Source organism: Anser cygnoides, chromosome 5 (genome assembly GCF_040182565.1).
Source record: "Anser cygnoides isolate HZ-2024a breed goose chromosome 5, Taihu_goose_T2T_genome, whole genome shotgun sequence".
NCBI lineage: Eukaryota > Metazoa > Chordata > Aves > Anseriformes > Anatidae > Anser > Anser cygnoides.
In genome coordinates, this window is record NC_089877.1 from 58,779,134 (window position 1) to 58,803,669 (window position 24,536).

At 46.5% G+C, this 24,536-nt stretch overlaps 1 long non-coding RNA gene across 1 annotated transcript; it reads right to left on the minus strand.

Moving 5' to 3' along the window:
* Positions 1-13,522: 13,522 nt before the first annotated feature.
* On the minus strand, positions 13,523-23,616 carry LOC106037276 (uncharacterized). The gene is made up of 2 exons (XR_010832023.1): positions 23,471-23,616; positions 13,523-14,348 (listed from the first exon to the last, which is right to left on the minus strand). It is a non-coding gene; the product is annotated as an uncharacterized lncRNA (long non-coding RNA).
* Between the last annotated feature and the right edge of the window lie 920 nt (positions 23,617-24,536).

The following is a 24,536-nucleotide window of genomic DNA, read 5'->3' on the forward strand; positions in this document are numbered from 1 at the left end:
TTTACAGACACTTATTAAAAACCATTGCTTTATGCAGGGTATTTTTTTTTTTTTTACATGTGCAGAAGTGGAGACATAATACTCAAACCTCACTTATATCATTCTCCTGGTTTATAAAACCCAGGGATCAACAATCCCATTGCACTCTAGGAATGTGAGCTAATGGATATACCTTTTCTCCAAGAAAAAATGAGCTCTTCAGCTAGAATGCAGCCCTGGAATCTGGTCCCTTGCATTTTGCTGTTGCCCTGGGGTTATGAATTGGAGGTGCTGTGAGACAAGCCCATGGCACCTCCACCTTACTCCTGCCTTGGGCCACATGGGAAAAACACACTCCAGCTCCACACAGAGCTGCAACAGTTCTCGGAAACATTCATCCGAAACTCTGGCCACAGGCCAGCACTTCAAACATTTTTGGTTACACTGGTATCCCCCAGGACTGCATTTTGGAAACTTCAAAGCCCAACATGCTCCCCAGCACTCTCCAGCTGCTCGTCTGGCATGCAGCAATGAAACTATAGCTGCTTCATATTAAAACTGGCACGGTTTCACTCTCACCTACTCCTTGAACTAAGTTTAAAATCCATTCTTCCTGTTTCAAAGGCCTGCACCTTTGAAAAGCACGTCACAGTCTGCAAGTGCGAATCAAGGTCTTTTGGAGCAGCCCCCCAGCCTTGCTGGGTGCCCAGGTCCTTCACCGCCCATCTGGGATTGATGGCTCAGCAGCTAGCAAGAAGCCAGACAGGTGAGCTGGCAAGAAACTGTTAAGAGTTTATTGGAGAGGTCTAGCATTGAGAAAGACCTCCAGGAGAAGTCAAGGCCCCTGAGGAGGTGCAATTAACCAACAACAGCACTCTCATCCTGGGCTCACCTGCACCAAGTGGCTGCTGTAAATCCACCAAGGGGAATTGCATGCTCTCGGGTTTCCTAGTATTGCACCAGCACAAAGAGATCTGGGCACACTAATTGCTGCTTAATGATCACCGTGCACAGCTTTTACAGCAGGATTTATTTTACCAGGTGCATCCAGCTTCCCTGGAGGAAAAGCTTGTGCCAGCACTGGTCAGGTGTGACTTGGGGGAAGATCTGACCCAGAACAAGGGAGACGAGAAAACAAGTGAGGAGCAGTGGGAACTGGTAGGAGCTGGATGTGAAGAACAAAGTCTGGACTAACCATGAGAAGATGCTTCCAGCTGGGAGTTCAATTCCCTCCTGAGGAGGGAGCAACCACGTGTAAGGGCGGCACTCACCCTGGCTTCTACCACACAGCAGCAGACATTACAAGAAAATCTTTCAGGCTTAGAAAAGAAAGGCTTGCCAGCCTCCCTGTCCAAGCCTGACACCAGGACCTGGTTCCCCAGCTCACAGCAAGGCTGCAGAATAAACACAGAGCACTTGCTCCATCACCTGAGCAATGAGGCTATCCGGCAGGCTGAGCAATTGCTCTCACCCTGACATGTGGAGCTAACCACCAGCCATCCCTCACTGTGAAAGTTGTGTTTGCACTGCACATCTGGGGTGCTGGGTAATCGTGTTCAGCCTCCCTCTTATTCCTTCTTCTACTTGTCCATGTCAATATTTTATTGAGTTAGAGTAGTCACTCTGCTCTGCCCTGGCCTTCTCCCCCCTGCAACCAGGGTGATTTAAGTAAAATGAATTGTTTATTCCAGTAAAGTTTTCCCCACTCTGGAGCCAGGCAAGAAGGAGAAATAAGCTTAATTTAGAAAGATTTGAAATTCCTGAAATAGATGACAGCTGAGAGAAGACTGGCATGTTAAATCATTCCACTTCATAAACACCCAGCTCTCATTTAGGCTTGACAGATGTAAATGCCAGCCAGGTACTACCTACCAGCAATGCTGTCTCTCCTTTATTTATGCAAATACATAATAAAAAATCCTTTTTATGTACATTAGCTGTCTGTAGAAGAGCAGATCTACAGCCATTTTTTCCCCAGTTTTTCATACATGTCATGTGCAGTGGTAGGAGGACAGGCTTGACATCTTTCTCAGGTTAAATAACTAAGAGATCATCAAATGCTTCACCTTAACCTCACAAATCACGTCACATGTTCTGCAAGTGTCCTGTCCTGAATAACATTTTTCTTATGCAACCACCAAGAAAAAAATACACACACAGTAGGCCTGCAGTAACTCTGGTAAGAAGACAGCAGGATAAGCTCAATCCATAAGAAAGCCAGTCCTTGCAAATATACACCATATAAAAACCACCTACCTGTCAAAATAAGAAACTGAAACACACCATCCTTTTAGAAACCAGGAGGGGAAATAAAAACATTCTGTGCCAGATTGAAATTCAAACAGCACAGGAGGTTTCAAGTCAATTGCCAGGTCCACCAAACAGCAACACCTTCTGGTCTGCATGGCAGAGCCTGGGTTACGTCGGCAGGCACAGAGCTGTTCTGGGCATGGCACAGAGGTCACAATGCTGCTTTTCTCAAGGTCATGTGAGCACAATATGCTCCAGAGACTGGTTATCATAACTGGAGATGCAGGGGGCAGAAGGACAGGATGGTGACATACTTCAGATAACCAGATCCCTGTGTTTCACATTTGTCACTAAAGAAAGATGTTCTGTTAGGGAAATTCCCAGCTGCAGTCTCAGACCCAGGAGCTGCCCCTTGTTTAAAAGGCAGTTGGCTTGAACAGTTTCCCAGCCATGGCATTTTCTCGCTCAGCATGTGGGTGCCAAGCAAGAACTTGGTCAACACTAGCTGGTTTTGAGCTGGGAAGTTTGGTTATTACACTGCTCCCTGCTTTGCTGACAGCGGCCTACTGCAGGAAGGTGGATGGATAAACCTGCTTGTTTTTATCCTGGATGAGGGATTGATCAGAGAATGGAAAAAAGTCAGTGCCACCTGTTTTACCTGAGCACTGGGTAAATGACAGTCCACACACCAAAGGAGGACACCTCAGACATCCACCATGGGGACCCGAGAGCACTAGTCAGGATCTGATAGGCACTATGCAATTGTATATGGACATAACATGCAGAAAGCCATAAAGCCAGCCCATGCCCCAAGCAACCTGCAAATATTTTAAGATGCTATAATTAAGTGAATCAAGAGAGGAAAAAGGGGGGAGGCAAATGTAGGTGCCACCACCACCTCTCCTGCACTGAGGAGACTACCACCTCAGGATCCAGCCACCCCCACACCAAAACCTTTATGCCTCTCTTCTTTCTTAAGCCTGACGGTGGCTGAAACTAGGCAGCCTAAGTCTGACACAGCCCCTCTGACCAACGCATCACATCACTTGAGGTGCTTGGGAGAGAAAATAAAATGTGCTCAGAGCCCCAGGTCTTATTCTAACTCAAGAATTCTAATCCAACCTCCTTTGGAAAATGCCAAGACTTGGCCTAATTTCTTTGTTCATTTGTGTTGGTTTTTTTTGTTTGTTTTGGGGGAGGGGGCAGTCAGGGCAGGGACAATATCAGGATGTGGCCCAGGGAAGACTGAAACCTCTGGCATCTACAAGTGGGCAGATCCAGTGCTCTGCATTAGCTCCTATCCGCAGATGTGCAGCTTTAACAGGATTGGTCACAGCTCCTTCTTCTCAAGGCATTGACAGATGCCAAGCTGAGCTCACCCCTTGTTAATTACATCCTTCGTTGGAACACTGGGACAATGTTTCAGACATCTCTCCAAAAAAACTTAAGAAAACAGAGCCTTTCTCTCCTCACCTTCTTGTTAATTCCAGTCAGCCTCGTGCTCTTCTGATGTTGCCCAGCTCTGCTGTCTGGGTAAGAGAGGCTCTTGTAATGAGACAAAAAGACGCTTGAGATATCCTGAGAACTGCAGGCAGCTTCCACATTGCCGAGCGCAGCTGAAAACCTTGGGGGCAGCGATTCGAAGGGCCGCAGGTTTGTGCCTGTGGCAAGCTGTGATGCCAAGACACAGATAACACAAAACCTGCCCCAGAGAAGCATATCTCGGAGCAGCAGCTCCGGTGCCATCAGCTCGGCAGGGGCAAGTAGGGCAGGGCTGGTGTCCAAAATTCCCTGCATGACCCCTCCAAATGCTTTGCTGGGGCTGCCAGGACTTGCCACAACCAGCCCCTGGGAACAAGGTCTCCCTGGTGAGCTGCTGAGCATCTCTTGCTTGTATGGCTCCTTGTGAGACCTCGCAGCAGTTGGCACTTCCCAGGAAGTGACAAAATGCAGGTAAGGCCAAGACTTAGGTTAACAGGAGCAGAACATACAGTACTTTGCAAAATTAGGAGTCTGCAACAAGTAAGAGCAAAGCTAAGTGTGACAGACACTGTACCTGTACATACTTAGCACAGAACTCACTATATAGAATATAACATTTAATACAGGATATTAAATACATAGGATATCAAATTCTGGCCTGCAGTGCCCCTTGGATTGCTGGGCAGTGGCAGCTCTGCCATAGTTAGGATGTTTAGGATGTACTGTGGTGCCAGCTCCGTCAGGGATGTGTCCCTCCTACTCGGTAGCTGAGCATATCTTCTGGGAAGAGGCATCCCTTAGTGCAGGGAAAACATTTTAAACCTACCTCTAAATAACCCTGAAAATCTCTCCAAAAAAAGAGTTCCATTTCCTTTGGCAGCAACTTCTGCTGCACACCCAGCTACTCCCTGTGCCCAGCCCAGCGCCTCAGTCCAGCCCAAAATCTGTCAGGATCTCTGGCAGAAACAAGCCCTGAAGAACAGCCCTTCACTCCTCCAGATGCACAGAAAAAACTCTTCCTCCCTGCGATGCAAATTCCAGCATTCTTCACACCTTTCCCATGCCCATCTCTCTGCTACCACCCCTGAGCTTAGCTGCCACCAAATTTGACTGATGAAAGGTGACAGCTCTATTATGTTAATTCTCTCTAGAAAATGGGAAAAAAGGTCTTGCATGCTTTTTATATCAAAAAAGCATTTCAGAGTTTCTCTGCATGTGCTGTGGCTTGTCTGGTTCCTCTTCTGCAGGAAACATGGCCACTGAGCAGAGCATTCCCCAGACTAGAGGACGCTCTCATCAAACAAATGGCAGGTTTTCACTTATTTCCATATGATGCACACATCTAAGATAAAGTGTGCTTGTCCTATGTTGGGCTGATCCAGTACGATTGCTGCCTGCAGCTTTTCTGTTCTAATGGGCCCAAGCCCTGTCTGCACTGCCAGAAAGGTGTGTTTGTAGAAGACAGCCCTCAGGCTATAGTCTTCAACACACAGATTCAAACCATCAGAAAATAAACAAAAACAAAAGCCCCAAACTTTCCCAAAGTAGGAAACTTTTTCCTCTTCGAACTGTCACGCTGTATTAACTCGAATTAAAACACATCCTATAATTTCATCTTCATTTTAATGACAGCCTGCTTCCATCCTCACAATCCTCTGCCCATTGCACTATCATGGAGGCTTTTTACAGCTTAAACACCATCTTGGTATCAGCTAATTGCACCAGTCAGTGTGAAGTTTCTCCACATGACAGTAATTCCCCACAAACACTGCCACTAGATCTCATGTGTCTCAAGATTTTTCTGTAGCTCCCTTTTACAAAGCATGTGTTATGGTTTTTATGGTTTGTCCCAATACTGCACATGAGCAAAACTGCCTTTCCACCACAAGAAAAGGATCTGGACCAAAGCACTCCTCTCACCTAATAAAAAGGTTATTTACAGACCACCTTCACAAGTCTTTCAAGCCAAAGTGCAACGAGGGAGGAAGTTGTCTTTTGTGTCTTCAGCAAGATCAGCCCTCGGTGGTTTCTCCTCACCACATTTGTTTCCCAAGCAAGGCAGCTCACACAGCCCCAGCCCCAAGGGCAAGGCATTTCCTGGAGGACACCCTCACACCCACAGCACCCGGTTTCCAGAGCTAGCTCAGCCCCAGCAGAAGCAAAGCAAATGCACAGAACACCCATATTAAGACACTGGCCCATGCAGCCAGCTTTGTAGTAAGCATGAATCAGCCAGAGAAGCTGAAAACACTTGACTGTTGCCTTCTCCATCAGGGTACAAAGGAAGGAGCAAACCTCCCAGCCTGCAGCCGGAGGACTCACAAACACTAGCTAAGCCCCAGCTAACCCAGGCAGCAGGATACGGAAACTTCCATTGGCAGCCAGACATTCCTTGGACAAAAGCAGGGGAACTAACTGCATTTTGCCACTCCTTGGTTTTGTGCCAGCTCCTCAACGCTGAAGCTTCTTTGTGCCGACCACCCAGAGGAACAAAGGGCTCAGGGACAGCCCCGGCTTCAGGCTACTGCTGCTCTCCTTGGCAGGAGGTTCTTCCTCCAAAGCCTTCCCCAGCCTTTTCCCTTAAGACTTGGTCCAAAATCCTCCTGTTTGTGGACTGCACACCATTCAATGGCCTCTGAGCCAGACCTTTCCGATCCATTACCCTACGGACCACAGCTCCTGGGAAACAGAGGAAAAGCAACAGGCAGTGGGACACGCATCACTTCCTCAGCACAGCTCACTGGTGCAGAGACCAGCCAGTGCTGCATGCAGGAGGCTGACTCTGACAGAACAGGGTTATTTTAAAACCCAACAATGAGGGACTATTCCTATTGCAAAAGGAAAATACATATAGAGAGAAGGGAAGTCTCCTCTGCAGCAATTTCTCAGGAACAAGAGAGGATACGAGCAGGTTTTGGAGGAGCCTGTAGGGAAGGGAAATTGGGAGCTCCCCTTTACTGCCTTAAAATATTGTACTGAGAAGAGGGGAGGAATGCTCTGAAGCTGGGAAACAACACATGTAAAAAGACTAAAGTGGGTGCACACACAGACATGCACATTTATTCAGTTCTGCTCCTGGGGGCTCTGCAGCCAGAATTCCCAGTGACTGGGCGTCTCCCCACCACAGCCTGGCCCCACACCCCAATGGGCTGGTGAGGGGACCAGGGCTCTCCAAAATTAGCAGTGTCTCTCTCCTCTTGTTAGACCACATCTCCTACTTCACCTCCCCAGCACAGGAACATCTCCTCCCCATCCCAAAGTTTTCCTTTGAGTGTGTCAACCAGACCAGAAGTCTTGCAAAGGACAAGAAGCGATTGTGAGGTTGCTTTCACAGGAAGGAATGACACTCCCCAGATAGCTTCATGTAGCCCAAATGGCCAAAGGACTGCCTTCAACTGCTGTCAGTATCTGCTGACCTTAAATACATAAGAAAATCTTGAAGGTTTTAGACAAACTGGAACATAACTGGAACATCTGCGTCTGTTAAAGTCGGGCAGAGGAGGCAGTGTGGGTGAGCAGAGGACACTGAGGCATCTGGGGACAATTGCATTCTGCCTTTCATGGCCCCAGCACTGAGGTACTGAACAACTTGGGATAACTCCCTCCTGTCTGAAGCCCCAGCCTGCTGGGGCAGGGCAGCTCTGTGTGTTCAGCACCTTGCTGGAAACAGGGCCTGACCTCAGCTGGGCCTTCAGGCCTCACTGGAACCAGACCCAGTTGTAGCACCTATAAGGACAGGCACTCATTAATTTAGTGGTTCAGGAAATCCACCTGGTGGTGGATTTAGTGAGAAGAAGGGGGTCACACAATCATGCCATACAAATCCAGCATGCAGCACCCACTCTGCCAGGCCACTGTAGCAGCATCTGCGCTCCCAAACCTAAATCTGAGAGCTATGAAAATAGGTTTCCTGACCACCAGAAAAGTAGGAGGCCCGTAAACTCACCCACCATGACCTGTGCACCTTGCCATGTTTTTAGGAGGTTATTCCCCTGCCACCAGTGAGATGCAGTTCTGCTGGGGATTTTGTATTCATTTGCTCTCCTGTCCTAGGCCTGTCTCCCAAGAGAGAGACTTTGCAGCCCTCTGCTCTTAGCCTCCCTGACAGACCTGCCACTGATGTATTTAGTGTTGACTTCTCCATTTTTTATGTTAGCTTCACAACCTTGGTTTGTATTATAAACAGTGGCTCACCTGCTGACTTTGACAAAGAAGCAGGAAGGACCAGGACTACGGTTTCTTCCACAGCTCAGAGATCCCACATGCCCAAGAAATTTCCCTCCCTTCCTTCATTACTAGCACTGGGAGTGAGCAATGGGGGCAAATCCATTATCCCATTAAACTCTGAAGCATCTGTGCTCACCTTCCCTGCTGCTCCCCCTGGATGGGAAATGTGAACACTTCTCCCTCACACCCAGCACGTGGAGGGACCAGCAGCTCCGCCGTGGAGGCAGCGCAGCACGGTTTGGGTTTCTTGCCAAGGGAGCAGAGAGGCAATCCAGCGTGGTGAAAAATCACCACAAGTGCTGCACTTTGAACTCCTCCAGCTCTGTCTCCATCAACTCATCTCTCATCCAGCTGTGAAAAAACTCCTGGAGTGCTCAGAGGTTATGTACTATGCTGGGGCTTTTTGCCAGTTCAGTGAGGATTTAAAAAAAAAGATTAAGGCTTTAAAATTCCTATTAGAACCAAGTCCTGCAACACAAACCTTCATTTCTATATCTCAGATGCCAAAACATTGCATCAGCCACCACAATAGCCTGGCACCAACCGAAGAAATACGGTATCTTCTCCTTGCGCTCAGCTCACAGATGCCAAAGTCATCGGTGGCTTGAGCTGCTTGGAGATTTAGGGATGAGACCAGAGTTTTGTCAAAACATCCAAGTTCACTGGAATGAGAACTATTTTATTCAAAGCCTCTAGGCTGATAAACATTAGCTTGGCATAAGGCAGAGGCTTCCAGTAGGTCAGCAACAAGAGCTGGGACCAGTTCTAAGGCAGGTGATGGATACAGTCAAGACTGCAGGGCCCCAAACAGCTGTATAATGTCATTGCAATGTTGGCCACCATCCTGATAACAAAGCTGCCTTCACCAAGCAGCTGCATGGTCTGGGGACATCCACTTTGCCAGAAAACTGGAAATATTTTAGTTACATTCATAGTGAGATCAAAAGCAGACATACAGAAACCAAAGCTTCTGGCCAAACAGACCGCCTGCCTTCCAGATAACTGTCTTCACAATCCCAGATCCAGCTCTCCACCTCCATTCTCCTTACACTCCCCCATCCTCATTCAATCATCTTGCCTTCACGAGGATTTATTTTCTTTTGGCTTCCATGATACTTTTCTGTCCTATTTCAACTCACACTTTACTCAGCCTCTCTGAGGGCTCTCTTCATCTCTCATCACCTGCTGAGTAGGCCCCACTGGGTTCTGCCCTCAATGCTGTGTTGTCTCACTGAAGTTTGCCTCTGATGCCACCTCCACCCAGGACATGAATTCAACCATCATCTCTGTGTGGGTGAATCCTGGCTCAACCCTGACTCCAGACCTGCTCAAACAAAACCTTGCACTGTCCCTCCAGTGTGGACCTAGGTCAAGGCCCTCAGACTCCAGCCTCGCTCTTTTTTCCACACCAAAGTTCAAGATCACCTTTCCAGGAGCCATTTCCATCTATAACCTTTCCCAGGGTCAGCACCACCAAGCCAAACCTTCCAGGTTAAGTCCATGTAATACCATTCAGATTTGGCTGTACAGATTAATGGAAAAGGCCATAAGGGTGGCCAAACTTTTAGCATCTCAGTTACTACAGCATCATCTCTTCTGCTACTCACCAATACAACCCTCACCCTTTTCAGAGCCACTCTGAATGTTGCTGCAGAGAACCAATACTCACACTTCACACCTACTTATTCTGTCCCCCCTCCCCATCAACAACACAGGCCACTTCTTTTCTTTCCCATCTCCTTTCCCCACAGTTTATCCCTAGGCCAAGAGGCAACCTCTAAGGGCTCAGCCTGCCATGAAGTTTTCTATAGCCACTTTCAGTCATGCTGCTTTCCACATCGTACTCTCAGCAGATCCTTCAGATTTCTCTTTGCTTCAACACCTCCAAAAACCTGTATCCTTCCTAAGCTGCTGCTAAGGTGCCACTGCAGCCCACTCTGCTGGCTGTCATCATGGTACTGCCTCCTTGTGAAGCCCTATCTGTCCAGTACCTGCCTGCTGTTTCTAATCCTATGTACAGGACAGACTGTGAGGTAGAGCCTGGGTTTTGCTCTTTGTTAGTACAGCACCTGGCACCACCAAGTCCTGGCTGTATTCAGATAAAAATATTATGATTATTACTATTATCAGTTTTTTAGGGACTGGCATGCTTAACTCCATTTTTGAAGGAGATTTAAGGCACCTTGTATTTTATCAGCTCCCTAAGCACTTCAGCCCAAACACACCACTGCTCCCCATCCCTCTTCTCCCAGTGCAGCTTCCCCAAGTCCACCACCATCAGGCTGGTACCACAGAACAAACTATGGCCAGCCCCAGCAGCACCACACTCAAAGCACTGACAGGCAAGTATCCAAGTCGCTTTCTGGATGGGAACCCAGTCAGCTGCATTGTCCTGCTTGAGAAAGGTGTTATTGTCCTACACAGTGTTTTTATGAGCTTTGATGGACTGTGCCACACGTGGATTTTTATGAGCCACCTCACCATACCTGCAGCATCATCATTCCTGTGCAGGAAGTCACCCAGCAGCTCCTGTAGGCTGTATGCTAGAAAAAAATGCCACAGTATGTTACAACCATAGAGTCGGGCATGTTTAAATGCTCTGAGACAATGCTCACTGAGAAGAGACCTGAAGAAGCACTAAACTGACCTTGTTTAGTGGCTGCAGCAGGTCTGATTTTAATTTCAGTAAACTGTTCAACTCCCATGTTAGTGAGTGCCTCTCTCTCATTTTGGACCTAGGGAGACCAGAGGTGGCTGCTCATTCCGTTTGGTATGGTCAGCCCAGCTTGTTCCAGCTCCATATGCTCACCCTCAGATATTGCCAGTCTCTATAGGACCCATAGTTGAAGGAGATGATCTGGAGGATCAGCAGGAGGGGTGTTAGGACTATGCTGACTGATGAGGCATGCCTCCATCCTGCAAGCATCCTCCCCATGGGAGCAAACTGGCTAGCCCAGAGCTGCACCAAACAGAACACTGTCCCTGCTAGCCAGGTCCTGGCACTCAGCATGACCCAGCCATCCCATGTGTCACCCTGTGGTGAACAGACAGGCCAGCCTGCTCAGAGGCACCTGGGTGAGCTCTGTTCTGATGGAGATGTGCCCTCAGCCAGCTACAGCTATGACCCCACCTGGGAGGGCTTTAAGTTGCGCCAGCCAGATGGAGTTGATGTGGAGTCACCTCTGCTTACTTTTTGTTCCCCTAAATGACCTTCTTCCCTGCCTCTCTCAGTACCCAGAGACTGCCCCTCTCCCTGCAACGTGTAACTAAACATGTCACACTCCCTTACCCTCATGAGCTCTCCCCTGTGTCACAAGCAGAGACTCAAAGCAGAGAAAACAGCCACGTTTCAGCAGAAAGGGAGTGCTGAAGCTGCCAGCTGGGTACACACCTTGGTCACATCCTAACTTTGTGTTGGAATGAAACCCATACACCCACCTTCCCACAACACCCATGTTTCCACCAGGAAAAGTCAATTTTCCATGCCTGGATTTTAAGTCTGAAAACCAAGTTTGTGCTTCCCATGCAAGCTAATTTGCCTTAGCCCAAAAGAAGGTCAAAGAAACAGAGTTAAGAAAGTGCCAAGCCAAGCAGCCAGCTACAATAAATGCTACTGGTTAGAGACTGCTGTGCTTAGATGGGCAAGTCTGCATCTGGCCATCAAATGCCATATGAAAAAAACAGCAAGAAGCAGAAACCCAAGTTGTGGGGGGAACCACACAACATGCGAAATTAGGTACAACCCAGGATGTAAGGGAGATAGAGTTGCTGATAACTGCACAGAGGCAGACAAAGCTCACAAGAATGGCTACAGCAGCAGGACTTAGACCAAGAGAACACCTCAGCTACAGCTGTTTAAGATGTCAGGAAGCAGAGGAAGACCATCCAGAGACAACCTCACCCAGCAGAGACAGTCAGACATCAGGAGCAGATCCCCTGCAAATAACAATTACGCCAAGATGACACGGCCCTAGTTCAAAGCCCAGCATGCCGGTAGGATGTAGGCGCCTGCTAGACCACAACAGAATGACAGTAAAAGCTATGTCCTTAGGGTGGCCTACATACTGGCAGCCACTGGCTCCAGCAAGTCAACAAAATACTGTACCCAAAGCAATAAAGATTGCCAAAAGATGCAATAACTTGCCTGTAACCAGGAGAGAGGTATCCAAGCTGCACAAGGGAAAAACTTATGAGAAGCATCAGAAGTAAACCAGGATGCTATGAATGCTATCTCCAGACACATTTTGGAAATAATTCTGCTAATAAGGAACCCATGTCATTGCACAAGACGCAGGTGTCTCATATTCCCCAGCACCTGATGCAGAGAACAAAGGGTCTCCTATATAAACACCAACTCTACCCAGATCATTTTTAGCTCATGAATCTGTTGCTGCTTCCAAGCCTGTACTTCAAAGCAGCCAGGCCAAAACAAACTTCACTCAGATGTATATAAAGAAAAGGTAAAGTGCCTAGCAAGCCAAAAAATAGTCTAGAAAAAGGAAAATAATTTATAAGTTCTCTTGTAAAAGAAACTTGCACGGATGGAGGAAATGATCTAGTAATGAGCTGAAAAGCAGCACCAGAGAAATTAAAGACTCCCATAACATCATCACCCAAAGAGAAACCAGACTGCAGAAAGCAGATAAGTCTTTTCAGAGAAAAGAGCTGAGAAGGAAGCAAACAGATGGTGTCACTGAGAGGAGATCAGCATTTGAGTGCAGAGGAGAAAGGCCCCACGCTTCCTGGATTTCCAGCTAACGGGAGCTGGAAGCCTGCTCACAGGCCAAGGAGGTGAGCATGGCCACACTCTGGGCCACTGAACACCAGAACCTGCACACTTACCTCCCTACCTGAGGAACACACTACTTATTTGATGCAGCCCCATATGCAACAGTGACAGCTTACCAGGTGTGCAAACAGAGGGCCTGAAACCTCACTTGGGCTCCACAGTAAACAGGAAACACACAGATGAAACATTGCACAAAGGCCTCCAGAGCCTCCAGCTACTGGTCAGAAACTATCCACAGCTGCCAACATGTCTTTTCTGCCAGCAAGAACTGAGTTAACCCCCCCCTTTTTTTTTTTAAAAAAAAAGATACTGACATACATCAGTTTTTCAGCCACCTCGAGGCCTTCTGCAAACACATAGTGGCCGGACAAAGCATGCAAGGTAGAATTCTAGTGTCCCAACCTGCACATCAAGCCTTCACCCATACATCTGTGTTTCTATTCAGATAACATCTCCCCTTTGTCATGCCTGCCTCCATTTCTCCTTTTTGCAGGAAGGGGGAGGAAATCCAGCCCATCTCCACTGCTTTGAAGTTGGCTTCCAGCAACATAATAGCTCCGTCTTGAATCTCCCTCCCCGGTGTGTTATGCCAATTCATCTCCACTGCCATAAACCATGTGAATAGAGCTAGGTGTACAGGGAGACGGGCCAACACAGAAGGAACAGTTCGCAGGCTATGAAAGGAAAAAGGGTTGGAAAGCTCCCAAAAAAGGTCTCACACAGGTCAATGCAGGAGGCTCAGCTCCGTAGCAGTATGGGAGGAAGCAGCTTCATGTTACCAGTAGGTGAGCTGCCTGAAAGTACAATAAACACCTCGGCTAGGGGACGCTTTAGGTTACGCTCGGATGTTTCGTCTCGCACCTGAATTAGTGCAAGAAAGCAACATTCACGATGGCTGTAATGCCACTGAGCTGCTGCAGCAAAAGCATAGGGTTTCATTGCGTTAGTCCTCCCTGGAAGTCACAGCCTCACCTCACACCCACAGGAAGGCCCCTTGACATCTGCCTGGGGAAGCAGAACAGTCTCACAGCGGGCACAAACATCACGTTCATCGTAGCGCCTTTCACACTGGCAGGGGGCTGAAAAAAGGCCCTGTAACACAAACAAGAACCCTGTCCAACCTATTCTCTTCTTAAGGGACCATACAGCCCACGTTAGCACAGTAAACTTTTCCGTCCACAAAGTTCAGAGGACAAAAAACTTCATTTTAAAAGCGTATCAGCTATAGGACCACGTGGCAGTTTTCTTACAGGATCATCACAACAACTTCCCTCCTGTTACGCAGCTTTGCTCCGTTAGTATTTTCTCAACATAGATGTTGAGTCCATATAGCACCTTTCAGAAGCACAGCTGGATTTTCAGCTAAGATGCATTGATATAGCTGGTCTCTTCTTTTCAAGCAGAATTTATTTTTCTCCAAAGTCAGGAAGGGAAAAAAAAAACAGGTCTTCCCTGAGCCTGGGGCATCTCAGATCTAGGTTACTGCTGAAGAATTAGTCATTCATCCGCAGCCAAGTTCTGCTTTCCCAGAAACTTCAGCAGGGGCCCGATCTTCCACCACCAAGCCCCCAAATGCCCTTCCTTCCAGGCAGCACGATCTGTTTATGGGTTATGAACATCTCTGCAGGCAGAGAAAACATTTTTAAGCGATGACACACCTCACTCCTGCACCCCCGGCAATGCCACGACCAGATTCTGCCGGCAGATCTGTGAGGAGACCAGGCCCAGGACACGGCGCTGAGCGCCTGACTCGCAGACAGTGCCCGAAAGGCTGCAGGTTCGCACGAACTGACAGTGTGTGGTCGGGAATTAGGTTAGCATTGATTGGGGCGAGCTGGCGAGAGCATCCTTCACTTTGCCCGTAGACAGGCAGTCACATGAGGAACAGCTGGAGTGCACACAGAGCCTTCTTTAATTAAAGTGCGACTCGCCATTTCTCTGGCAGGGTGCCCAGAAAAGCAATAAAATGGCAACAGAGAAAACAAATGCTACATAACACGCTTCCCCACTCCTTTATGTTCCCAACTCCCCCTTCTCCCTCAAACGTAATCATCTTACTTTCTTTTTATATTATTTTTTATTTTTTTTAATAATCATTCTGTATGTGTGACAGGCTAGGAAAGGAAAAGGTCAAGAGTGAAGAAAAAAGGGTCAGAAGAATTGAAGCAGGCATTCATTGCCATTCAAGATTAAACATGTGGAACAATGTACCTGCTTATTAGGACATCTCCTGCTCTGATAAAACATCTGCAAAGTATACACACCTTTTTTAGGAGACGCATGTGTCATGAACACATGCCTGCACCTCGTGGGGATGCTAACAGCATTCACGTCTCAGTCGTTATGGTAACATTTTTATTTCCCCCACCCCTTCTTCCTCAGATCTAATGCTTAAACAAGCTCAGGATTGTCAACACACCAATTGTTGCTGTCATCTTCCAAATTAGCCAAAGTTTGTTTGGTTTTGGTTTGCATTTCTCCAACCTCCATCTCCTGTCGCAAGCACACGGATGCAGGAGGACCGCGCTCTGCTATGGCATACAGCCCATTTCACAGACCGATCTGTTCCCAGCACAAAACCTGCTGGATGCTAATAATAACCATTATGCTATTTTTGTTGTTGCTGTTATATTATTAGGCTCTTTTCTGTACAGGGCATAGAAGGAAAGACACAGGGACAGGCAGAACAGAAGTGTGAAACCAAAGGCAGGTACACGCTGCTCCCATTGCAAAGGAAATGCGTGATCATACTCTGAACAGGAGAAAGGTTGTAAGGGATGTATGTGCTGAAAAAGGGTATTTCACGCTGGGAAAGCACCTTGGAGTTGAGAAATCAGGCACTTATCCAGTACAGGCAGTATAACTGGGGCTCAGTGGGACAGGGCCTGAGCAAGCATCTCCCAGCATGAGGAAGAAAGCTGGACCTAAATTAGAAACTAGCACCAGATCCTCAAACCCAAAGCCCACAAAGGAGCTGATCTGAAAGAGAGAACAGCAGAAATCTGGATCTTAATTTTTCAGCTTGAGCCCATCTCTGCATCAGATTTACAGTTTGACATGTTTATATTGAAACAAGATGGCTATAAATACAGTATATTTCTCTCCCAGTAGAGTCTGAGGAGAAGAATGTTTAAAAGCACTCAGCAGGGGACTAGCACAGCTCCCAGTGAATTTAATTATAAACTCCCTGCTTTTACTCCAAGTAGTTTAGGCTGGGAGCAGTTAGACTGCTTTTGAAAATCCCGCTTTGTGTAGAGCTACAAATCATCTATATTTATATAGCTGGACATGCATCATAAGAGCATATACAAGAACATTTTTATTAGCACAGATCAGGAATTTTCCATGCAGATTTTTTTTTTTTAATTTAGGGGCTGCGGGAGAAAATACAAAATGAATTTAGTCCGTAGGCAAAAAAACAGATTTTGACAGAAAAATTGATATAGTGAACAGTCAAGTTGTTTCACTTCAGCTCAGGCTGAACCATCACTTCTGTGCACTGCCAGCATGCCCACAGGTGCTGAGAATTGAGGAAAGGACTCGTTCATCTCCCTGGGTTGGGCTCTCTCAGGCCAGACAGTGTGCCCCATCTTGCATCGGTCTCATTGTTGCTCTGAAAGCAGTCTGGTCTCATTCTGAATAAAACCAACACTGCTGTAAGTAGGCCAGCGTTGCACAAGAAGTTGTGAGTTTTATCAGATCCAACTGATGATCCACGGCAGGGACAAGAACCTGTTGCAAAATGTTATCTGTGGCTGTGTAATCTTACATGATTACTTTTCTCATTGTCTGAGCAGAAGTAGCTTGTATCATAAGCATTTCTGGCCTTTTGGTCTGCACAGAATGAACCAATTTTAAAAATGAAAAAAGGTAGAAGGCACAAAAGCTATTGTGGCTATACAGAGCCCTTAATTATAACACTTTACCTTTGGAGAAAACTATTTTTCATTAACTGAACGGGTAATAGGATATGATGGTGATTAAGTTTAATGGAGCAGAGTCCAAGGTGGAGAAGATAAAGTTACAACTGAGAATCCACTTTAAGTGCAAAACCAGCTTCTGTTTGGAAAGGTGTTTGATGGAAAACTGCACTGTTTCTAACTAAATGAGGTTTAAATAGGTGTAATTTTGTATGTATTAAAATTAAGATTCCTTTAGGTATAAGCCATGCAAGTTTCCATGCAATTACCACTCCTGAGAAGCAGAAGAGAGCACACACCATAAAGAAAATGGCACTTTCTAATTTTATAAATGAGACCAAACACATGCTTTTCCAATGGGAGAAGGAAATAGATCCATCAATGAGCTAGGTTTAGCCAAAATAACTGAACAAACTTCAAAACCATTCACTCCAGCGAGTTTTGCCTCTTCCAGCCTAAGGGAAATATTTTCCTTCCTTATCCTGGCTCTGCTGACTTGGTCTGTATCATTTCTCTTCCTTGGGTCTGTCTCTCCCCCTGCCTCCTGTGCACCTTCCAGCCGCTCAACCCCAGCTGTAGCCATGAGGCCAGGTACTTGCACAGCTTTTTGGCATTTTTTACCTGCCTCCGCTCCCTGCATTTAACCCAGGGGTTTCCCCACAGGGAGGAAGGGGCAGATGTTGCAGGTGGGAATTTCTCCACCTGGGACTAATTTTTAGTCAGCCCCCACAGGCTATTGCAGTGACCTGCTCCCATCTCTCAAGCACTGAAAAAACACAGAAAAGACTAACTTCTTCATCAACCATTGTCCCCAGACAGAGCAGAATAATAGAGCAAGGAGTGGGGGGAAGATAATAAACAGACACCATCTCATAAGGATGTCTTGATGAGACAAATATCAGATGCTGAACAAAATGCATCCCCTTTTAAGTGGCATTTCTATATTTAACACCAGCTAAAATGTGATAATTTACACTGTCACAACATGTCTCTTAGAAACAGTCCCATTTTATTTGCAGTCAGCTGAAGTCTGGAATTCAATTTCTGACCTCCTTTCTAGGAGGGGGAAAAAAAGGAAAGCTAACATCTGGCAGAGCTGGGTATTTATTAGACTTTATAAAACTCCACGCTTCTGTTATACATAAGACAGGCACAAAAGGGGCCCCCAAAGTGTTATTTCCTCACTAGTGTGAAACAAGTGGCTTATTCAGTAAGTTTTCAAAGAACAGAGGCAAATGGATTATCTCAAGGAGAAGTCAAACACAGAGAAACGCACTGTAGCTCACTGTTGGGTTTAGCTGCCTGGTGCTTGTGGAGGGAACAGGGAAATCTATAAAATCCATCATCGCTGTGTCCAGCTGAGACTTTACACTTCTCAGGGAAATCTGAGCTGTGAACCACCAACAGCTGCTTTTCTCCCAACCTGTGAAATCACCCATGGAAGGAAAGTGTTTTCTTAAAAAACTTCTCAAAACACAACAAGGAAGAGCCCGCTAAATCCTCCAACTCCTTGTGCTGGGTCAAGACAACAAGATTTTCCAGCCTAGCTGCGACCATCGGGTGTGATTTGCAACTAACGTAGCTGTGCTGGCAAAAGCCCCAGTCTGGCGAGAATTACATGGGCTTTTGCTTGTTTTCCTTCTCCATCTCCAAAGCACAGGTTGCCCACTCACAGCCAGGCCCTCCCCAGGGCGCTCAGCTGGTTTCCCACCCCCCAGATCTCTGAACATGGACCTGGGCTCAGACCTGACTTGGTCTAACGTAGAACCTGCTGTCTCCTACACATCCCACCCTGGGGTGATGCTCCTGGAATCTGCTTTAATCACAGGGCCCAACACTTGGGCCCTGCACAAAATGGCGTTTTCTGAAGTGCATGTATAGGGAGGAAAGAAAAAGTGCACCACTGCTTGGTAGTGAAGTTCAGCCAGCAAAATCAAGGAACTGCAAGTGACCTGTAACAATGAGGATAATTTTTCCACCTGACTTAAAAGAAGCAAAACTGTTCTAAGTTTGGCTTTTTAAGTCATTGCACTTGCTGCCATCAGCAAGGCCACTCATGGAGATGGAGGAGGAGAGTAGGTTTGCACCCCCACACCTGGATACAACAACTCTCTTCCATCTCATACACCACTGTTGATGCAATGGGGCACAGGCAGCAAAGACTTGTGTGTACCAGTAAACTGCAGTGTTCAAACACACTGTTTGGAAAGCAGAAGGTGCTTTTAAGGTAATTATTTTGGGGAGTGAAATGTTCCCAGTCTTTTGAGGATGAAGGGTGACCCTGTTGGGATGAACAACATGGTGCTTGGTCCTAGGGCTGTTGTTTGAAGTGAGGCAGAGCTGCCAGACAGTGGAGGAACAAAAGAGTTCTGGCTGACCCCTGGCTCCAACCATGGCACAAGTCCCCCATACCCTCAGGACACACCAGGGGGCTGAAGCTGAGCCCGTCCCAGGTGGGTCCCACCAGCCAAGCTAGTTAATCTTCAGTTAATCTTCCTTCTCCACACCAAAGAATTATAGTTGCTACAGGTTCTTAACACCGAGATATCATCAACCAGTAACACCAGTTTGCTGATGGGCTGTGTTTCTGCTTAGTGCAGCAGTACAACAAGCTGGAGGAGGCTGACCTGACAAAGGGGAAGAACAATTATTTAAAAAAAATCATACGGTGAAGCTGTTAAAAGATCCTCTTTCAACCAACCTAGAACAATTTGGGTTGCACTCAACAAATACTCTTAAGTGTATAAACAGTTTCAGGGCATTTGGCACCTTTCACAGACTGAGACACAGATGATGTCTCTTATTGCAGCATTTCAGGAATTAGTCTCCGTTCAAATCCCCTCCCTGTTGAATTCAAGGTCTTTCTCCTCCAAAAATAGCCTGACCATCTAACTATAGGACACATCCAGAGGCCGGCACAACATGGTCTCTCCAGACACCAGGATCTGTGCTTCCCTCCTGGGCTTGACCCCAGCAGACCAAGGGCAGAACCAGTTTCTCTTTTCCCTGTCTCCTCATGTTTCATAGAGGCAGCAGCAGAGACAAAGCAGCCCACGGCCGAGGCACCCTGCTCAAGGACCAATCTCCTCATCCCAGGATATTGTCTCATAAACAAGGAGCCATGTGGCAAGAGGAAAGAGGAGAGAGGAGAGAGAGAGGGGCCAGGTACCTGATTCTACTCTGCGAGTCCAGCCCTTCAGTCTTATTTATAGGACTCATGCATAATGCATTTTTGGTCAAATAAAGCACTCATTTAACCCTGAAACTTTTTTTCCCCTTTTTACTTTGCAAATTCAAAAAACAGTCAATTGGAGGCCAACCTAAGTAATTGCAATAATTACTTTAAGGTTGAGCTATTGACTCAGCCTAAATCAATTTATTCATTCAGCCCATGCCCTTCGCCCCACCGGCCAGGTTTTATACCACCTAGCCCAGGGTGGCAGGTCCACCCAAAGAGAGAGAGACAAAAACAGCTGCCTCGGTCCCTGCCTCCCTCTGTCTGCAGCAGAGATGTGCCTGTTACCTAATGGCATCAAATTAACAAATGAACAGGTCTGGTAGACCAATTAGCAGAGAGTGCAAGCAATTTTCAAACAGGCTGCAATTGTCAGCTAATGACCTTGGGAGACGCTTTTTTTTTTTTTGCTTCTCTCACAAAAGTCCACATTAAAACCGAGTTGATAGCAGCTGAGTGTCACTTACTGGGCTTTCATCTCATGGAAATGCACTGGGTGAAAGAGAGAAAAGAGGACAAAACCAGGAGGCTGTGTCAGTGTAATTCAAGATTTACCAGTCAGTTAAGAGGGCTGCAACTTTGCTCAGCAGATGGATCAGTTTCTCTCCAGGAGCATGAGCTTCTCCACATTGGGTCGTGCACTAGACATGAACTGTGGGGACCATGGGATGAGCTGGGAAACAGCAAGATTCCCTCACTTCCTTATTAGCCCAGGTTTTCATTAGGGCTTTCATTAGTAAAAGACAGCCACCTTCTCACAGCACTCAAGGAACAGCCCAGGACAGAGTCTGGCCAAGAGAGTTTCCCTATTACTCCTCCTATTTTAAAAACCAAACCAAGAACACTGTGCAACCCACAAGTAATTGTCTGCCCCTATCCATGCATGTATCAAGGGTTAGCTACATTTCAGGCTGTCCTGGAGAGCACAGTAATGAGCATAAGGTGGGACAAGATGGATGTTGGCACACCAGTGCATCTTGTCTGGGACCACAGCCCCACGTAGTTGCTCTGCAGATCATATTATCTCCTTTCTCCAGCAAACCCCTTTGCAGGAGCTGCAGTCAGTCCTGGACCACTGAGAGAACTGACAGCCACCATCACAGGAGACCTCTAGGCTAAAAGTGAAATGTCAGGTCCGCACCTGAGGGAAGCTGGCTGGGCACTGTTGGAGGCAGCAAAGTCCCAGTGATGTGCATCATGGAAGATGCATCACATTCCTGGGAAAGAAAATCCCAAGTTCTCTGAGCATGCAGGTTTTGTTCCACATCTATCCACTGCAGCACAGCAAAATCTTAATACTTAGAGGACTTTAGAGCAGGTTTCTGTTTTGCTTGGCATTCCCCATCCCTTCCTCAGGTAACTGGATTTCATGATTCCCAGAGGAGTATCACAGGACAGCTGACAGAGGGAACAAGGTAGTCCACAAGAACAGAACTACAGCTGTGTAATTTTCTTGAATGGCTTTCAGTATACCCCTTTGTAACAGTCTATGTTCTCTCCCATGCTCACGATGCTTCAGGTCCTCCCCTTTCTACCATGCCACTCTGCCTGCACTTGGGAAGATCACACTGGAGTCCCTGGTGGTGGCCCCATATGGCTTCCTTCTGCTGCCGCTTCCACAGAAATCCCAAGACTGGGGTACCTTTGAGATCTCTCCCCCTCTGTCAGCTACAGTTGGCATCAACAGAGGGGCTCCTCCTTATTAAAGGTCAAGAGGAAGATAAGAGACTGCAGGTGTATGGCTCCTGCAATTGTATCTGTCTTGTTCCTTTAGGAAAGCAGGTTTAAAGATGGGACTGAAGGGATTAAATTTTCTTAAAATGCTTCAGGACAGCTTTGCTGGGAAATATACTGCATATCCACAACTCCTCACAGGAAAGAACAAGATGTAAAGATTTTAATGGTAATTTGCCTAGGAGGAACAAATCACAAATTACTTTTGTCTTGGATGCTCCTGACTAAGGATCAGGCCAAAATGAGCCTGACAAAGCCTCTGTAATATCTCCTTACCATGAGGTAGTAATAGCATCATCTGTCCTACAGCGTCAGGGTCACAGATGATTGTGTAAATCAATGAACTAAACAATTATCTTTCATCTGAATCAGCTATTCTGTAAGCTGTTTATTTGGTAGTGCAGTGTCTCTGAAGTCTTATTTCTAGTTCTGCTATCAGGCCTGGTCTGAGACTTTCACAGGCTCCTTTACCTCAGGTTTCCCACAACATAATGGGGATATTAGCAACAAACCAGCTTCAGAAAGGGCTTAGAAACAGAAACTGATATTAAAAGGTTACTGTGAACTACATAAAACCTCCTGCTGTCACGCAGCCTTCAATGTTAGCACTTTCTTGACTTGTTACAGCAATAAAAAAAATAATAGCACTTGTACAGGTGTAGACAAGCTGTCCTTTAGGCACCACCAGAAGCCAGGAGAGACCAAAATAAAGAGCGAAAGTGGACTGTCATCCACCTTTTAACAACTGCTGTATTGCGGCTACAGGCATAGATCCCTACATCCAAGGACTTGCTTCCCCCTCAGCCTGCCCTGGTTCCTCCCTGGGGGGCTGGGACAGGTCCAGGCTGGCAGGTCCCTGCAGTGGTTTGCTCCCTTTCTCTTACAGAAGAGACAAAGTTAGTCACAAAATTTCCACAAGTATACAGTAAGTGTTAGCCACTCCTTGCTGATAGCCAGGGAATCGACAATATAACTCCACAAAAACCCTACCAGCCTTGTTTCTTGTGGTCTGTTGTACGCTGAATGGCTTCATACAAGCTCTATCCCCACAATACATCTGGGAAACCAAAGGACAGAAACATTCATCTAAGAGCGAGCCAGGAGGATTCAGTAAGAGACAAGACATTTTCTGCTGAGATAGGAAGTGAGCTGATGAGCTGATAAGTAGGAGAGATTTTATGTGGCTATGAATACATTGTGTTTATGTGGCCTTATACCATAAGTATGAGTTAATAAACAAGATCTACTTATATGGCTATCTATCACATCCAGCTGGTGGTAAGTACATTGTAATGACATAACCCTACATCCCATATATCCAGATATGCCTTGCTTCTTCTAGCAATTTATTATAGTGTTTGTGGACATAAATGTATCTATTTGCTATTTATTTAGTGTACACTGAATGACTGGGATTACATTTTTACACACTTGAGCTTGTGTGTATGTATGCATGTGCTTGCAACCCCGTTACAGGCACCTTAAAATCTCTTAGGATTCAAGCACCCTCATCTCCTGCTGCCCAGTAGCTCACCTGCACATTTCTGCAGAGAGCAAAGTGCCGGGTTCAGAGCTCTGCAAGTCTGGGTGGGTGCCCAGCCTGAAGGGCCCTCCGTCCATGAAAATGAGTGCCCTGATTTTTACATCATCACTTTGAAATCACACTTAACACAAGCCAGGCTAAGCCAAAACCTAGCAAAATAAAATCTAAAGTGGAGCCTAACGTTTCAAAGGTTTGTAAAGATGTCTACTAGAGAAAGGAAAGAAAAGGACATTTCATGTCGTTGCTTTAAGCTCAAAAGCTATAGAAAAACCGATTCCATAGGGGTTAATTGAGAGTCTGGAGACTCTTACCTCACCAGGCTTGGTCACAGGATGCCCCTTCTGCATTCTCAGTTTGCATTCACAAAAAAAAAAGTCCTGGATGAACACAGCATGTTGCCTCACCTTCTCGAATTCAAACTCCCTAAGTCATCGCATCAAGGATGCATTGACCCCCCCCCCCCCAACTGGAGGTAATTTCAACAATCTTCCCTCTGGGCTAGGGAGAGCTCCTCTCTCTTTGGAAATGCAAATATGCAGTTGGGTGGCCAGGTGCAGCCATCTCCTGTGCTTGAAACCCATTAGCAAATCATTCAGGTCCTAAAGAACAATCTGATCCTTCCTACCTTGGACAGGTGCTCGGCAGCCCTCAGCGTGAAGTCTTTCTCCATCCTCTGTCGCACGAACGTGCAAATTGCCAGCTCAAATCTGACTGAACATGCACATATGTTAATGCAGGGTGCTCTCAAACGCCTCTTGGCTGAAGTCGGACCAAAGCAGAATCAGCCACTTTAGGATGCAAATGCCCTCTGGGGGAACTGATTCCCCCAACTCCCCTCCAGGAGAAATACTGTGACACCCTCCTACTCTGCTGGAGATTAATCGCTTTAATAGCTCCTAGAAACTTGCTGCAGGTGTGAGCACCAACAGGAGATTGCCCCCATATATTTCCAATGGATATTTATCACAAACAGCAGTTGTAGTTAATATACATTTGAAAAAAAATCTTTTAAACTTTTAAGAAGTTAAAGTTCATTTGGAGAATTTTGAAATAGTCAAAGTATTTTTCCTGTCCCCAGTTAAAGGGGTCAATTTGCAAAACTATGCTCATTTTCCACTTTTCATCCTCAAATTGTCAAAATTTCTGACACATCCTCCCTAGCTCTAACTCTGAAATCAGAGATGTTTTAGATTTCAATAGCATAACAGTAGGTTTTGTTTTGTTTTGTTTTGTTTTTAAGGATTGGCTATGGGGTAAAGTGACAAAAAAAAAAAAAAGATCCTTTGAGCAACAGCCTTCAAATTTCCTTTTGGCAAAGAAGCATGCCTAAATCACCCCATTCCTGATGAAGGAAGGTTATAACTGATGGAGGGAAAT